The sequence below is a fragment of the Phlebotomus papatasi genome, chromosome 2 (genome assembly GCF_024763615.1).
Source record: "Phlebotomus papatasi isolate M1 chromosome 2, Ppap_2.1, whole genome shotgun sequence".
NCBI classification, from domain to species: domain Eukaryota; kingdom Metazoa; phylum Arthropoda; class Insecta; order Diptera; family Psychodidae; genus Phlebotomus; species Phlebotomus papatasi.
In genome coordinates, this window is record NC_077223.1 from 82,390,297 (window position 1) to 82,404,039 (window position 13,743).

Genomic DNA, 13,743 nt, shown 5'->3' on the forward strand with positions numbered 1-13,743 from the left:
ACAATTTTCACAAATAGTTTGTATATTTTAATTAGTTTGAAGTTAAAAGAAGGTCTTCTTAAAGTTAAAGTGTTAGTCACCGATTGGATAGGCACATAATCGAATATTGGTCTTTCGAGCCTCATAAACATAGAATCTTGTCTTTGAGGTATAAGAACAGACAGCAATAGCAATCTAATATTGCTTATAAATTCTCATTCAGCGTTATATCCCCTATTAGGTAAAATTAAGGAAAGGAAATAATCATTGTAACATTTTGCAAAAGAAAAAAAGATATGGCAGAGCGACCTAGCTTTGAGGAGTGCTCGAACTCACGAGGAAGTGCTCTTTTCGTGTATTGTCTTTTCGCATGCTTTTTGGATAACAATCATACGAACAAATAAAAAAGTAAATTCAAGAAAGGTATATCATTTACGGGTACTTTACCGATTCACTACCGATTAAGTCCGATGCAAACGGGTTGTAGATTTCAAAGTCTTTCAAAAAAAATCTAAATTTTAACAAATCGGTTGAAAAAGGCCATCCAAAGTGATTAAATTTTGACCTTAGAAAATTCAATATCGAAATGATTTTCGAAAATGAAAAAATCCTAAGAGTCGTTTTCGAAATAAATCAAAAAACATGGTTTTGAAGGGGTAAGAGGGGGTGTGAGGAAGAAAAAAGACTGTCGTTGATAATGTTGACTTGTTGGGACGGGGAGTCGTCGAAGATCGAAAATCCATATCTCTTACCGTTTAGCCTCTAACCGTGTCACAAGTTGAAAAAAAAGTGGATTTAACTGCTATTTCTTTGAGTTTGAGCAGTAATATGGCGAAATGTTTTTGTGAGGAATAATCGGTCGAATCTGTCAATTGTCGATCGATTTGGCGTAATAAAACGACATATCACAAACGCTACAAGTGAAGCATTCTTGCAGATTTAGGTTTTAAAGAAATTGCTAGTAAATTGTGAATTTACATATAATCGTTATTATGCAATGTTCAGTAGACTCTCGCTGATCCGTGAAAGCGGGACCAAAACGTCACATGGATTGGGAGATTGATTCACATAAAATCGTTTGAAATCCAGTGATTTTTTTGTTCACGTAGGAAGTTTAACACGTACACTGAGAGAAATCCGAAAAAGTTAAAATTACATTCCGGAAATGTTTATTATACCCTGCGGTACCTATTGATCCGAAATCGGTGTAAATATTACCCTTTTTAGGTGTATTATGGGTTAAAGTTATCCCTTCTCATGTTATTTTTACCCTTAAAAAGGCGTAAAATTAACATTAAAAAATGTTGATATATTTTTACACCTAAAAAGTGTTAAAGTTATGAGGAAAAAAAGTTAATCGCACCCTCTTTTTTTCTCAGTGTAGGATCGACATACGACATTCGGACGTAGGATCGACATTCTCTTTGAACATGCATATACGTTCCAAAATGGTCATAGTGTTTACTACTGCCCCAGTTTCCCCTAATTTAAGTATCTTTTCTTTATTTAATTTCCATTGTAATTCGAGGAATAATTTTCAAAGTATTGATAATGATTCTAAAGGAAATGTGGTATTAGAAAGAAGATATTACCTTTACCTCAAACATTTTGAGGGATTAGTGAAAAATGAATTTTGCAGGAAGTTTGTTTAACATGAATTAACACTATATTCAATAATATCACTTTAATAAATAGAAGAAAAATGATTAGTGCTTATTAGTACAAAAGGACTAAACAATATTGGAAAAAAACACAAAGTTCTGTCATATTTCTCGTAAGAAACTGCTCAAACTGAAGTTTCAACAAAGAAATTTTAATTAAAATATAGGGGAAACTGGACCACCACAAAACACGGGGTAGTACCAAACACTGCAATTTTTTAATAGGATATTCGACTTCAGAGGACAAGACTTATACAAATTTTTAGGCATAGGGATGCTTGTCCACTGAAGAAATGGTCAAGATAGTCCAAATGGTTTAGAAATAAAAATTAGTGTTTGGTGCTACCCCGTGTTTGGTGATACCCCAGTTTCCTTTATTCAAAATTGAACAAATTTAGTGTAAATGTCTTCTAAAAATAAATCTCTAATTTAAATCAATTTATTTTTAGTGTCCGAGTTTACAATCAAAGTGTCCAAAATTTCAAACACTTCCCCAAGGTTTTAATGGAGGGCGTGACCTAATTTCTCATGTCCTTCACCTCATACATTTCGAAGTATTTTTAAGAAATACTGATAAAAGAAGAATTTTCATAATGTTGTTAAATTGTAAAAGATTTTATAACAGAACATTTACCTAATCCTTATCCATGGATTATGATAATAAGGTCTGGGAAAGGAATTATCTTCTTAATGTCTGAGGAGGGCGTGGTAAAAAAAAATATGGGAGTGGTTTAATTAGAAGGTCAAACACTACATCCTTGTAAAAATGAAACAAACTTATATCATGATCTCTTTCTGAAATGAATAACCCTCTCTGAAAGGGTGAGGAAAATTGCTAGGCCCACAAAAAGAGGTCTCACGCAAAAATTACGCTGACTCCGCGTTAATGTGAAAATTCTAATATGTTATGTATGCTACACATTCAACCCACAAAAAACCACCCAACATGGGGTAGAACCACCCCCTCGAGTCATTTCAACAATCCCACTCCCCCCAAAACACTTCACTAATAGATTAATTTGTCATAAGCTCTTTCACCTTGGGGTAGTTATAGTGTCAGCTCTGATACCAGACACACTTCAATATCATATGAGTCACATTAGGAATGACCCTAGCTCTGTGTAAATAAATGTTAGACACGACGTCTAACAATATAATCTTTGGAGAAAGAAAGGTATGCTCGTGCCACAAGACAACAAGAAGAGACCAGATTATTTATGTTGTATGCTAAAGTGACACGCAAAGTCTACATAAACTATTTCCCGCAAAGCCCCCCCAAACTGTCGTGTGAGACAAAATTATGAAATTTGCATAAAAGGAAATCAAGGAATATACAAATTTCCTCGATTTGGAGTGAATGATAGCAAATACAATTATTTGTCTTTCATATCAATTGATGATTGAAGAATACAATTTCCTGGTGAATTGGAATTGTTTCTACATAGTGTTCTATAGTCATGGGAATAAATCATTATTTCCGCAGAAAGATTAGAAAGTCAAAGAGAAAATTTTCTTGAAGGATGCGTGAAATATTTCATTAAGACATGAACTAGTTCAAGTCAAGACAAATTAATAATGATATACGCTTCCTTTTAACATACTTCCCAACAAAGCTTATTGTTGGTGTTCAACATTAAAATGTTCAATCAATTTTCACCAATAAATAATTCATATCTGACTTACCACATTAACAAATTCTTGAAATGACACGGATCCAGATCCTTTTGGTCCTTTGGATTTCAGAGCACGTTCTAGCAGCAATTCACGTTTATTGAGAGGCACTTGGGCTTGGATTTCAGGTGTTTTTAAGGCATTTATAAAATCATCCACAGGTATCTCACCAAATCCTTCAGGATCAATCTGAAATGGTACATTTTTTCTGGGATTTAAAATAAGTTCTTTCAATATTTTTCAGTGCATGTTTAGCTTCACCATTAAGCCTCTCTAGCATTTGATATATGAAGTCTTCAGTAAAACCACATGAAATACAGCATAAAAGCAGCATTTTTTTTTCAATACATTTCAAACTCTTTTGCTGTTTATTTTTCCCTGTGCTTAGGGTTGGAGAAAAGTGTTGTGGTTTTATTAGTTGTTTGTGAAAAAACACATGAATAAAAAAAGCAAAAATATGCTTTAGGATTTCTAGGAAGTCAAGTAAAACCGTCACGAAATGCATCAATCCTTTTATATTTTTTTATAAAGCAGAATAATTCAAATATTCATGTGAGTAGATTTTTTATTATGTCGTAGACTTTGTAATTTGCAAATTCAATTTTTTTTTCCTGTAGAATACATAATACACTGAGAAAAATAGGATAATAAAAATTTACAAAGTTCCGTGGAAAATTTCTTCTGCATGATTAGTAAAAAAAAATTGCAAAAAGCTTTCAAACTTCGCACATACAAGAATCTCAACTACCATAAGCTCATCTGGGCTTATCACTGGTCATTTTCCATTTTAAAATAGTTTTATTACGGAAGACTAACAAAATGAAAAAATTGCAATAAAATCGATTAATAAACATTACTGTGTTATCACACTTGCACATTAAGATTTTAATATGATTCACAATAATTGTCGCTGGTGAGAGTCCAAATGTGTAATTTATGTGTTTGAATCATTTTATATTCAAAATTTGATCTTTTTGTTGATAAAAAGGTAGACTTGGCCCGCAAAATTTCATATAAATTGATTTATAGCATTAATGCGAAAAATTAATGCGATTTTCTCTTTAATTTTTTAATGTGAAAAATATTTATGCTTTAGGTAAAGTTAAACTTACCTTTGCAGGCCAAGTCCGCTTCTTTATCAATAAATAGAAAAACCCCAAATATTAAGTGACTCAAAGACACAAATAACATATTTGGACGCTCACAAGCAACAATTAATGTGATTCACATTAAAATTTTAATGTGCAAGTGTGATAACGCCGTTAGGGATAGAGCCCAATCAATTTCGATATTTTAAGGGTACAGTGGGGTGTAGTATAGGTATGAATGGGGTCCTCAATTGGAAATGTCTTAATCTTAGATACAATATACTAAAATTTAAAGAAAAGCATCGTCTAGCTTTCGAAATATTCGAAATCGAATTTTCTAAAATTGACTTTTTCGATTAATCGGACCTTCGATTTAAATTGAATGAAATTGAAGTACCAAAAACGTTGTAATATTCCACTAGAGTTTTCCAAAACAACAAAATTTCTCAAATTCGGATAATTAAAACCGGAGATACGGCCATTTCAAAATTAAATATTTGACCCCTTCTAGCTCGGATGGGTCGGGGGACTTAAATTTTTTTTAATCGAAAGCTCTTAACTCTTTCGCGTCATTAGGGTCATATATGACCCGGGGAAGAAACTTTTTTTTTGACTATTTACATTAATTGAAATCTATTGGTTTGTGCACGACATCATAATAGAAGGATGTAAGATTCTTGGCTAATTTTCTCAAGACTCCAGATATTCAGGAAAAGAAAATATTTGAGATCAAAATCAGGAATTTCGAACTTTGTGAAATGACTTTTCATTTTCAAATTTTTTTATATTAATTTATTTTTTTCATCAAAAAGTTCTTTAGAAACACAAAATAGAATATCCAAAGATTGTATATTGCATATTTTGATATAATAAACTACTCTTAATTTTCCAGAAATGCGTGTAGAATTTTCCGGGTCATATATGACCCTATTGTCGGCAAGGGTAACAGTGTTTTCGTCCCAAACCTATAGCGAAATGTAGTTGGGACATTGTTTTTCTTTGTGAAATGCAGGTGGGACATCTTGCTCCTGGACATTTCATCTTATATCTGATGAATTATAACATATTTTGCAATATTTTAGAGTATTCTGCAAGCGTCTCATATTGTGCAATTGTATTGTGTGTGAATAAATATGTGGATAAGTTTATTTTTGCCAAATACAACTCAAAATATTGTAACAGTGACTGTTCAAGGGATTACCAGGAAGATTACTTGAACACCAGGAGTACAGAGTTCATCAAGACAATCCAGTTTGCCATGGTTTTGGCCAAATTAGTAACTTTAAGCAAAAAAAACTCTTAAAAAGCCCGTGATATAGATTTTGAAAATGGTATGTACACTTCCCTTGAGGACAACAGGGTCATATATGACCCGGGGTTTTTCTGAGTTTTCACGCAATGGAATTTTTTTCCTCTCTGAACTATTATATTTGATCATAAAGCATTAGTAAAAACTCAATTTTACATGAATTCATCTGCTGAATAAAAGTGTGACGCGAAAGAATTAAACCCATCTATTAAGTACTAAAATTTGCGATCGATCGATGACATAGGGGCTGTTCTAAAATGAAGAAAAAGGAGGTGAGGGCTGGATCTCACAGCACCTACTCCCAGCCACCTATCGACATTTAACTTTTATCGAAAACCGCTTGTCGATATCTCTCTCCGTTCTCTTTACAGAAGCATTTTTGCTCCGAACGGGACGGACGTGACGGCCGTTCACGAAAATCGATATTTAGCACATATAGTAAGGTGGGGTAACTGGATCGTTTTCCGAAGAGTGCTACGTAAACTCTTGATTTTGGACTGATGAAATTCTTTTTTACTTCTTCTAAATCCATAGAATTATTCACTGTTTCATTCAGAAACATAATATAAAAAAATATGAAAAATATTAAAGAAAATTTATAAAATAATGATAATACTGAAATAAGTCAGCATGCACTACCTAGGTCGCCTTTTCGCTAATTCACTTTTAATTAAACCTTTGGATTTAAAATACTTTTTTCACAAGGAAAAAACAATAAATGTTTTCAATCAACTAGGTGTCATTAGCGAAAATATCACTGCTAGAAAATTTTTAGTGAAGAATCCAGCTGGAACAAGATTCAAATGAGTCGATTACACTCACTTATTTAATGGATAAAAATATTATTTTTGCTTTTTTCTCAAACTTGAATAATTATATTATGTTACTGTAGTGACTATATTACGGAAATAAAAATAAAAATATTATTTTAAGTGGATTAGTCATAAACGATCCAGATAGCGAAGCGCCCGGATTAGCATACTTGACTATATGATTTTTGTGATCTAAGAGTGACAAAACGTATAAATCCAAAATTTGGACCCGATCTGATGAGGTCGGATTTCACCTAGGACCCCAAAAACCGAGATCCGGCGACCAGAATTTTGTATGGAGGAGGTAAACTTTACCACCCTAATTTCCTCGGTTTAGCAGCTAAATTTTTCTCAGTGTACTCTTAATTACCAAAACTAAACTAAAAGGGTTATTAACTTACCGTGTCAAAGAGTTGTCTCCATTTCTAATGTGAAAGATAAAAAAAAGAGGAAAACCTTCATTAACTTTCCACCCACCGAAAAAAGATATAAAAGTTTTGCAAAAGGGGCACTAAAATTTAAACTTACATCTTTTAGCAACTCCCTCCGAAGTTCAGCTTCATCGTAATCGGAATTGAGATCGGTGTGGTCAGTGTCGTAGACAGGTTCATCGGCACACTAAAAGTACACGGAAAGCCAAAGAAAATTAACCATGGAGGGATGGGCAATTAAAAACCCAACCACAATTTTTCAAACTCAGTGAAATCAACAGACAGATAACAATTAGAGTACAAAAAGTGCTATACCATTAATTTACTTTTTCGTGTCTGTACGTCGCGTTTTTCTCACCCTTTTTGCACCCAAATATGGGGGTGTTCTTGCAAAGCCCTTTCTATTCATTTGTATCGATTTTATACATCAGTTTTGATGAGGTACACGAAAGACTTGGTAAACGGCAATAAACCACCTCAACCTCCTTTTTGTTCTCGCATTAATCGCCACAAGCACACATTTTGTGTAAAGAGGGGCTAAAGTTTAACAGAGGCATAACTCAATATTAGGGAATTACTCATACATATTTATCCCTATTTATACAAGGTATTGCATTAACATTAAATGATTATTGTATCAATTTAAAGAAACGTTAAAAAAATATCTTTTGAATTGCTTGATCGAAACAATTTAAAGAAAGATTTTTTTATAGATATTTATTAAACTTTTGTTTAATTTTATTTATTTTATTTGATTACCTATACTTAAAAATGTTTTTCTCAAGTTCATGACACACTAGAGAAATTTATGTCCATATTGAAGCAAATTCCCTACGTTTGTGTAGGAGAAACTCTTCAATATGGACATAAATTTCTGTAGTGTGTAGTGGCCATAAAGGACATTGACAGTTTCAGTACAATTCAAATAAATTTTAATATTTTGCTAAGTATCAATAGGGGTTCCCTGTCGAAGAGATGTTCCTTCGGCCTTATTGTGTATCATCTTAATGAGATATTGCTCCTATTGCTCACCAAAGAAATCTTACAAAGAAAGCTCAAGACTTTTTACTTTATCAAATCGATGTCAGCCAAAATCCCGAAAGACAAAATCCTGAATTTTCAAAATCCTGATAGGGATGAAATTAGGGGAAACTGGGGCACCACCAAACGCGGGGTACCACCAAACACTGCGATTTTTTAATCGGATATTCGACTTCAGAGTATAAGGCCTATAGGAATTTATAGTCACTATAGGGATGCTTGTTCACTGAAGAAATGGTCTAGATAGTCCAAGTAGTTTACAAATAAAAATTAGTGTTTGGTGGTACCCCGTGTTTGGTGGTGCCCCAGTTTCCCCTATATGAAGGAAAATGTTTAGAATAATTTCATAAGACACAGAAGATTTCCCTTTGCCTCCAGCAAGCGCGAGTACAATCGTGGGAGTAGCTATGATACTTTTAAGAATTCGGAATTTTCACTTTCGGGATTTTGGTCCATTCGGGATTTTCGCTTTCGGGATTTTGGCCCATTCGGGATTTTGGCTTTCGGGATTTTGGCCTTCGGGATTTTGGCGTTCGAAATTTTGGCTTTCGGGATTTTGGCGTTCGAGATTTTGGCTTTCGGGATTTTGGCGTTCGGGATTTTGACCGGGACCCGATCAAATATGTATTTGTTGAAGATCGAGCCATGCGTCGACTTTCAGCCGAATTTGGATAAAATCGGTTAAGCAAGCCATTTTCGATAAATAAAATATCAAGCTTGTGAATTTTCAGAAAGATATCGTTAATTTTCCCAAGGACTGATAGTCCTTTTTGACTTGGGTCTGTGTTTATTTTTAAATCATACGCCAATAAATACAAAATGGGCCTAGGTTCATCTTTGGCAAAAGGTTGGGCTAACTCGTATATATTTCTGCCCATTGTCCTTTGACGGTTAAGGATTAGGTAAAGGAAATTCATGAGAAAACCCGATGATTATTGATCTCAATAAATATGATAGCTTGGAATAAATCTTTACTGTCAAATTTTATAGGCTAGATATTCTCGAGGATCAGCCTGGGTCTATTTAAACCATAATGCCTTAAACAGACTTAGGACTTAAGACGAGAGACAGCTTAGTGGAAAACTGATGGGAATGTAGACTAATCATTTCGATTATAATTACGTTATTTTATCGTATCGAGGCATAAAATTTACACATGTCTTGCCCAATAACGGGCTACGTCAATGGCAAGCGGGTTTGCCGACATAATTACGTAAAGCCGTCTCTTGGTTTAATTCATAGGTCTTTCCGACATATAACGCAACATAATTGTGTATTGTAAAGAAATCGTTGAAAATCAGTATAAAAACCTGATATTATTGTATTCAATATTTTATTTTTTTTAAATTTATTTAAAACTTAGGGCAAAAATGATGGGTTTGCGTTTTTCGACAATGTGAGACCACATTTGGGATTTTTCTTATTTGAGTGAAGGTCGGTTCGTAGAGTGTAACTTTATTTTTTCTTAACTTGGAACCGTTTTTTATTAAATACTAGGGTTTGAATTCTGGAAACCGGTTAAGGGTAAAGCCTTCGGAGGAGAACATTTTTTAACGCATTTTTAGAAATGCTTTTTTTTGCGCATTTTTTTAGAAATGCTACATATTTATATTATGCGCAATTTGCACATATTTATATATGTTTTTGACCAATTCATGGTCTGTGAGATTTTATATATAATATGCCAGTTGACATATCATATATTTGGGGCTCATTATACCCCTTTTTTTCTGTGTTATTATACACACATTTTCGTATATACACATTTTTCTGTATATATAGAGTTTTGTCATATATATAACATGTATGTCATATATGTATTTATACATGTATTGTATATATTATGTTTGTCACTACATAATCTACTTCTACATAATTGCATGCATATATATATATATATATATATTATATATGGGTGACACTCTGAGTAGTCATATCTTCTCGTAAGCTGGAAGATCATGAAACTACCTTGTCATTATTAAAATTGACCGATAATGAATGTTTCATTTATCCGTTCAATTTCAATATTTCTTCATGTCCATGTATGTGTGTATATGAGATTGATACACAAATTTTCATTCATTGATTCTCATCTGCTGTGAGAGAATCGAGAAATTTTACACAATCTCATATAATTTCTCCCCTTTTAACCGAAATGACTTTAAACGCTAAACCAAAGCTTCAGAATTAAACGCTGGTATTAACAATCGCGAACAAAGGGGCAAGGCAAGGATACTTTAACTTAACACTTTTTTTTTTCTCTTTAAACAACACAACAGGAACACCTCCCCCGACAGACCCTCAACACAAACACCACCATGCGGACACGTTTTTGATCGGGGGAACTTGGAAAGTCTCAATTGCAAATTCTAACTACTTTATGTACAATTATTTTAAAACCCCAGTTAATCCACAAATGCGTGCAATGTGGCCAGCATTGCTGTCCCCATTGACCCCTACGCAACCCACCTGGCGGCTATAGAACTCGAATTTTTACTTGTACTTTGCATCACTAAAATTAATTCGACTGAATTATACATTTAAAGAGTTAAAGAAAATATGCAAATGTCCCAACATTTAATACGCTTCCTCATATTATCAAATGCAGCAACTATTAGAAAATAAATTCAAGTGTTTACCTTTGAAGTTTAAACCAAAACCGTTTTAGAGGATTTTACATTTTATTTAAATATTTTTCGTAAAACTTCAAGAAATGAGGTGAAAAATGCACAAGAAACAATCCAACGACCCACGAAGATTCAAGAAAAAAAAACCGCGCCCGGAAGGTGTTTGGTGGTTTGCATGCTTCGGGGCGATTTTCCATGAAAGGATTTATTGTAACAGCCAACGAAAGAAAAAAAAACTATGCATTTTATAAGGAAATGAAAGGAGAAACAAGAAGGAGGACAAATTTGAATATTCATCGAGTGCAAACACGGAAATTTCTCACCTGAGACAGCGTTCCGATTGATCCTAGACTTCCAGCAATTGTGGAAATGTGCTCCACATCGGCCAGAGTCTCCTGCTGACTCAAATTCTCCTGCTGACGACTCCCAAATCCTGGCCACATTATTTTGTTTCGCAAGAAACAACTTCTGTGCGTCTTCCTCCTCTGCTCCTCGTTATCTCAGCCACATCTTCAGGTCACCCAGAGAGTGTAGTGCATGTGCGAAAGGCGGAAGGAATTAAAGAGGTCACTTCCATGGCAACATAGCTGAGCAATATAATTGAAGTGTAATCCAATTCCCTGGCCTTTATATTACCCTCCATCAATCCGTCCCACCCCCAAACCTTCTCAAACACAAGAAAATGGATTTTTTTGTGGCACAAAAGGCTCTTTTCAGCAAACAAAATCACTATCAAACTTCAACATTTCAGATGAATAATAAACAGTTCAATTTAATTTATAATTCAGCTAAGTTTATGGGAATTTTGAGATTAATCTAAAAACGATTTAACAAATTGTAAAATCAAAATGCAAAGCCTCGGTTATTTCCCTATAAAATGTTTCGTGATAGCTTTGATTGACAAAATAATTGTCTGAACATTGAGAAAGTTCTAAGAAGAACTTTTAAATGAAAAAATTCCCAAGGAAGAAGCAAAATAATTTTAAATAGAGTTGTTTTTTATCAATGTTATGACAAAACAGATTAATACATAATCAAATAAAGCAATGACAAAGTTAAATTAATTCTACCTATCTGGAGTTCTGTTTTCGTTATCAAAAATCCCTCGAGAATTGCAAATTGTATCTCATGAGGAATCATGCTCTTCCCTATGCAAGAGTTTATGCATTCATTCATTATATTTTAAATATGTTTTTTCCTGTACATAAGCGTAAATAATTTCCTATAAAAATCACAGAAATCTTTCAATACGTTGGATGCTATTCGAACACCTTTTGTTTGCAGTCTTTTTAGTGACCTAATTTCAGTTTATCCCTCATAACCCTTCATTTACCAGATCGATTGAACTACCAAACTAAAAAGGTGGAAATTAAAGAAAACTAAATATGTAAAAGGTGTTTAGAAATTATTTAAAACATATTATATCTTATATTCTAAATCTAAAGTAATAATGTGCAATAAAAGGCGCGCTATACACCCTTGAAGGGTTTAACACATTGATTCTAAGAACATTTTAAAGGTTTACAAGCAATTTCAGAAAAAAATATGTTTATTCGCGCCAAATGCTATTTAAGGCATTGAAGGGTTAACACACTGGTTTTAAAAACATTTCAAATGCTTCAGAATTGAAAATTTATTCAAATGTTCAGAAAAGCAAATGTAAATGACCATTTAATAATAATAGAAACCTTTTAAATGTTTATGAAAGGATCACATCGCTCCTTGGAAATTACAAGGGGCCAACTCAATCTGAGCCATTTTTCAGGAGAGAGCATGAAAGATTCAACTTTGTATAAATAATTATCTCAATTAAGTATGTTAATAAAAACAATTTATTTCTTTTCTATTTGTATGAGCATTATTATAAACATCGAAACATATATTTTTACCTTTCAAAATGTTTTTTTTTATGAGTTAGCTCTTTGTCATTCTAAATGAAGATGCGCAAATTTTCATGAAATTAGAATGACAAGGGATCAACTTGCTTGAGTTAGTCCCTTGTTTCACAAAAATTTGAACGATAAATCTATTTTGTGCCCCTTTACTTCAAACAAAATTATGCAAGTAATCAAAAAGATTAAAATTTTGAAAAACTTTTCTAATAACGAAATTTATTAACTCATATCATCTGAAATTTTATTAAATTGTCTTTCTGAGTGCATTAAAACCTCAAAATCGCCAAAAAGTGAGTTGGCCCCTTGTAATCTCCAAGGAGCGACATGATTAAAGTTTAGAAATTTCTACTGAACATTTACAAAATTTATGAATAAAGAGAAGTGAGTTCGATTCTCGATTCTGCCAGAATTTTTATCTGCGTTATTTTACCGTCTATCGTAATTTTTTTATGCAAAAAAAGCAGTGAGGTAATTTTTTTCAGCTAATTATCATCCAAAAGAATTAAAAATGCCATCAGTTCTTTATTACATATTTCTTTCGGCTTAAGACGCCAAATGAGAAAATATAAAGCGTTGAAAATCTTTTCGCTTTTAAAATTGACAAATAGTTTAAATTAAATATAAAGTAGAACGACATACCTTTCAGTAAAAAATATTTTTTTTTAAGTGTTATAAAAAAAATTTATTAAAATTTTTTAAAACATATATATATATATATATATATATATTTTATATATACATATATATTTTATAAAAAAATTTTATTAAAATTTTTTTATAAGAATCAGCTTCTTTCGAATTTGTCACAGATCTGGATCTTAAACGGTAATACGGGCTTCAGACCTAAGGCTTAGCTGTCTGGCTTAACTCTTCTAATTCCTCATCAAGCATTATTTTTTAAAAAATTGTTGTTTAAGATTGAATATTAAGGGCAAATGATTCATTAGATTGTGAAAAAATCAATAAAATTGCTTATTATTAAGATTTTTGAGACCGTCAGGAACTGGGCTAAACCCCCAGTCTGAAGCTGGCATAAGAGATATTAACTTCAAGTTTTCGATGACTCCCAATAAAAAAAAATATCTCCAGATCAGATGTTTTTTTTCTTTTTTCCTCACTTTTCCCCTTTTACTTTCGAATATGTTTGGTAGGCAGCATGCCATAAATGTACATTTTTTCCCTGTGACATGTGATCGAAAAAAATTTCGGTGTCGAATTTTGGATGGTCA